Source organism: Cryptomeria japonica, chromosome 2 (genome assembly GCF_030272615.1).
Source record: "Cryptomeria japonica chromosome 2, Sugi_1.0, whole genome shotgun sequence".
In the NCBI taxonomy this organism is placed as follows: domain Eukaryota; kingdom Viridiplantae; phylum Streptophyta; class Pinopsida; order Cupressales; family Cupressaceae; genus Cryptomeria; species Cryptomeria japonica.
This window is the reverse complement of record NC_081406.1, coordinates 377238086-377244065: the sequence shown is the minus strand read 5'-3', so window position 1 is coordinate 377244065 and position 5980 is coordinate 377238086.

Sequence of the window (5980 nt, the reverse complement as noted above, 5' to 3'; positions counted from 1 at the left end):
TGATTAAAAAAAATAATGTTTGCCCACTTGATTTTATATACTCTTAAAAATTTACAACATTAAATAAAAATTAAAATCTAAAGATATACTTTATTCTTTACTTTCCACAACTATCTATTTATATTTTCATATATGTGTTTATAAATATTTATATTTATATTTAAATATAAATTTTATATATAAATATATATATTTAATTACTTTATCAATTTCCCAACTTTTACAAAACCAAGCCATGCAAACCCTAGCTAGGGATTTTGCAATTATAAAATACCCTTAATTTAAAAATTTTACCATTTTCAATTATTATTACCCTAGCCCTACCCGGGCTAGGGTTTTATAATTTTTTTTTTTATTAAAAAAATTTGGTGCAGGGCCGAATGGGAAATACCGGCAGTGGCCATGGCAGAAGGGCGAAGGTTGTTTGTTGGAGGCGGGGGGGGGGGAAGTGGTGGCCTATCCCTGGCCAGCGCCACTCACTGTGTGTTCACAAAGTGGTGGTGCCAAGGGCACCGTCCACTGTGTGAAAGCACAGTGGGTTTCAGCCCGACCCGCCCCCTCTACTTTTTCCTTTCTTTTAAATTGTTTTTATTATATATATATATTTTAAATATAATTATATATATATATATATGCATTTTTATATGTATGTAGGTATATTTATATTTGCTTTCATAGGTATTTATATAAAATTATTTTATATATATATATATATATATATATATAAGTATATACATGAAATTGCATGTATATAATTATATATTTATATATAAATATATTTTATATAACAGAGATTATATAATGAATAGATCATAGTATTTTGATTTTCAGGTATGCATAAGTTTCCTAAATGCAAAATCAAATAGATGGATTATGAAAAATTCTGATTCACTTATAACAAAAGTAAAGTAATTAAACGATCTACTATAGGTGTTATTTTCAACATATAAATAATGCCAGTATTTTAATTAATCCAAATTTCAACTATATCAATGACTAAATTTAATAAATTTACGAGCAACTAAATAAATCTAGATTTTATTTAAATAAATCTATAATAGATTATGAGTTTCATTTTCTGCAATAAATAACTTAACAGACTTTGCAAATTCTACAACAACTATTTAAATGGCAAATTTTAATAAATTTAACAACAACTAAATATAGCTATAATTTATTAATCTAGAACCCTTAGAGATGGCTATAAATTCTTTGCTCATATTTTCTAAAATTTAAAAAAATACAATCACAGATAAAATAAAATCACAGAATTAAATAAAATGACTTTTACATTTTCCTGGATTGATATAAATGCTTTTATTTTCAGCCTTCTACTTGCATGCAAAACAGATTCATTTATTTCCTAATATTTGTGTTTAAATGCATAACAAGAATAAACAAATCTCTTTCTTATCAAAATATCCTAAAACACAACAATGTTATCTTTCAGAAATTTAGAAAACTAAACCAAAGTTACTTCTTTATTTTCTCCAGTATTGCACGAATAATTATTACATAAATTTAAACTTATTCCCAAGACTTTTATAGTCACTTTACAAATAGGTCTTTCCTTTCAATCAAGTGAGGACTTTCAAGGATCATAAATTACATTTACATCATTTTTCTGCAACAACTAAATCCAGCCACATCTACTTGTCCTACTTTTTTCTTCTAACAACCTGCAATTAAATCAAAAGCTATGACCATTGAGAGCTCACCTCCCAGCCTAGGCTAACTGGTAGCCACCCCCAAGCTCGGAGAACCAAGCCCTAGATAGGTAACACACATGAAAACACAAAAGACAGAAAATACACAAACTCAAACACAACCCCAACCCAGGCTACACTACACCACACATTTGTGATGTCTTTTCAAGGGTGGTAGTGGACCAAGTACCCTGAGGAGACTGCAAGTATGGAAAAACATATAGCCACCTCATGGAAAACCAAATACATCAAGTATAACAACCCCATATTCATTATGCCCCCTGAGGCATCCATGCCTTATTTCCCTCCTTATGACCCCCAATGCATAAACAAGCCATGCAACAAGGGTCACATAAAATCCCTTGTGATCACTCTCGTAACGAGAGACTCTCACTCGAGGGTTGTCACTTCTACCACCCACAAGACCATCCTCTCTCCCAAGAGTAGGAGGTCTTGATTACTCCCAAAACACATGCATTGCATAAGCACAAAACACCAAAAAAAATTTCAACAAATACATGCACGAAAACTAGTCTTTTACACAAGCATTTCTTTCAAAACAACATGCAATAAGAAAACATTATAAGAAAAATAGAACCAACCTTAAACTGCCCAAAGGTATGCTAGTTTTGTTGAGGATGAGCAACCCAATTCCACTAGTCTTCGCTTTCTACCCTTAGCGAAATTCTCCAATCCCAAATCTATCTTTCTTTTTTTTTTTAAATTCTTTTGTCTCCAAAAAATGGAGAGTGGGTGCTTACCCACTAATTTTCTAGTTCTTGCTTAAGAAGCCCATTGTGAGAGTTCTCACAAGTTTCTAAAAACTAAAAAGGAAGGTAAGGTAGAATGAGAAAGGGAACTCTTATTCAAAAAGGAAGGTTTACCACTTAGTTCAAGTCTTCTAATTTCAATTTTTAAACAACTTAGAAAAGTCACTTTTTAGGGTGTCTAAAAGGTCACATGGAAGTAGAAACTTGCCTCAAATTGCCCCTAACCCTTAGCTATACCTTATGTGCTTTAGGAAACCTTATTAAACTACCCCTAGGTGTCCATTTAACCCTTTTTAACCCCTCTGAAGTTTATTTTCGGGTCAAACCTATTTTGACCATCCCCAAAGATTATTTACCCAAGGCATTTATGGCATCACATTACATAAATTGAAAAAGCTATAGTTAAACAATTCCCACCAAGAGACAAATTTAAAAATTCAAACACAAATCCACACGTGTCAAGTGACACAAGAAAAACACTTTTACAAAATTATACATGAAATCATGTCTCTTGTGGGATTTACATAAATCAATTAAATAGTATTTAACACACATGCATCATTTACTATTACAAATAAAATACGACACAAACAGGGTGTTGTCTCTCCAAATAGATAAACCCTGGCTTTACGAACATACATAGGTCTAGGTTTGGTTCTCCATATTATTTCCACGGTCACATGGATAACTTCCTGTGCATCTCAATTACACATTAGTAACTTCAAATAACCTCATATATTATAATCACAAGAATAATAATACACATCAACACTTGCATACAATTTACATCCAAACAATTTAATACATCTTATATCCAAGTAGTTTCACATAAGCAATTTTCCTAATTCTCATAATTTTGATCCACACATAAAACATACACCCTATTTCTATCATCATAGTAAAGCCCTGCAAATTCATCCTATTCAAAAATCATGTAGTCTTCTATATCATAAAGCATATAAATGAAGCATCAACATATAACAATGTTATCCCAATCATGGAATCATATAAGTTCTAAATCCAAAATGCATAAAAATAAAGCATCCATAATAGTCTCAACATAAAAACCACTGAAACATCAGACTGAGTCGGGGTGGGGCCTCACACCCTCCCCCTCTAGGCATGAACTTCCTCCTGGAGTTCATCAAAAAGGTGGGGGTACTCTGATCTCATACGTGTTGCATCCTCCCATGAAGTTGTAACCTCATCATAGCAATCCCACTGGACCCTAACCTGGTCCAGCTCTCAACCTCGAAGGGCCAGCATCCGGTGTGCCAAAATGCGAATGGGCTCCAAAGCTAGCTGCCCATCCGTCTCCACCTGCAAGGCATCCCAATCTAAAATATGAGACTCATCATAGATATATTTCCTCAAAACTGATACACGAAACACATCGTGGATGCATGACATGCTAGGTGGCAATGCTAAACGGTAGCCAACTGGGCCTAGCCTCTCAAGGATCTCAAAGGGTCCTACAAAGCAAGGTGCGAGCTTAGAACCCTTTCCGTAATGGATTGGACTCTTATGCGGTCGCACTCTCAGGAAGACTCTGTCTCCAACCAAGTAGCTATGATCTATCCTCTTCGCATCTGCATATTTCTTCTGTCTATCATGTGCCTCTCTAAGATGTTGCCTGATCAAATCCACCTATTGTTCCATATCCTAAACTATCTCAGGACCAATAGCAACTCTGTCCTCTATGTGATCCCAACTCAACGGCATCCTGCAAGGCCTACCGTATAATGCCTGATAGGGTGGCATCCCCAAAGAAGTGTGATGCCCATTGTTATAGGAAAACTCTACTAAGGGAAGGTACTCTTCCCATCTGGTGTGATGATCCATGATGTACATGCAAAGCATATCCTCTAACACCTGATTAACCCTCTTTGTCTGACCATCCATTTTCGGGTGATAGGTTGTACTGAAATTGAGCTTAGTGCCCATAGCTCCCTATAATGCCTTCCAAAAGGAAGAAGTGAAGAGGGAATCTCTATTAGAAATAATCTTGCGTGGAACACCATGAAGTCTGACAATGTCTCGTAAGAACACCTGTGATACCGCTGGTGCTATTAAGGTAGTCCAAACTGGTGAAAAGTGGGCCACTTTGGTCAACTTGTCAACTGTCACCAAGATGACATCATGGCGATGAGAAGACATAGGAAGACCAATGATGAAATCCATGGATATAGTATCCCACTTCCACTCTGGTATAGCATGAGACTAGAGCAACCCACCTGGATGGCGGTGCCAAACCTTTACTCTCTGACACTCAAGGCATCGAGCTACTATCTCAACAATGAGTTGCTGCATTCCTAGCCAATGATATAACTGCCTCAAGTCAGCATGCATCTTTTTAACTCTGGGATGCACTGCAAAGGGAGCTCTATGAGCCTCTGTGACAATGAACTCTCACAATCCCCCAAAGGAAGGTACATAGATTTGCCCTCTATGGCGTAATAGTCCATCAGACTCCAAAGAATAATCCACATATTTCCCCTCTAGAGTATCCTGAGACCATAACACCTAATAAACCTTTGAATACCATCCATCCTCTAACAAATGTTGCAGTATACAGTCTCTCAAATCCATGCCCATAGATATGGTGTAAACCTCGTGACGTCTCCTACTCAAAGCATTTGCGACTATGTTTTCCTTTCCTTTGATGTAGTGAATGTCAAAATCATATTCGCACAAGAACTCCATCCATCTCCTCTGACGTGCATTAAGGTTCGGCTAAGTGAATTTGTACTGAAGACTCTGATGATCTGAATGCAGCTCGAAGTGATGACCCAAAAGGAAGTGTCTCCACCTCACAAGTGCATGCACTACTGCTATGAGCTCAAGGTCATGAGTAGGATAATTAAGTTCATGAGTCTTAAGTTTCCTAGACTCAAAAGCTATAGCCCTACCATCCTGCATAAGAACTGCCCCTAAACCCTCTAGTGAAGCATCTATACAAACCATGAAGTCAACTGAGGGATTTGGTACAACAAGGATAGGAGAGCTAGTAAGTGCCTTCTTGAGTTCTTGAAAGGCCTTCCTGCACTTCTCTGTCCACTCAAATTTATTCCCTTTACGCTGAAGAGAAGTAATAAGATGTGCGACTTTGGAGAATCCCTCAACAAAACGTTGGTAATAACATGCTAAGCCCATGAAGCTCCTAACCTCTGTCACACTAGTTGGCGCTAGCCAATCCATAATAGCCCTAATCTTTGATGGGTCAACTGAGATCCCATCACCGAAAATAACGTGCCCAAGGTACTTGACCTCTGATCGAAAGAAAGCACACTTTGACAAACTGCCAAACAACTGATTATCCCACAAACACTACAATACCTATTTCAAGTGCTCCTCATGCTCCTTCTCATTCTGAGAATATATCAGTATATCATCAAGGAACACAATTACAAAGTGGTCCAAAAATGTGCGGAATACCCCATTCATGAGGCTCATAAAAATAGCTCGAGCATTCATAAGACGGAATGGAACCACGGTGAGCTCATA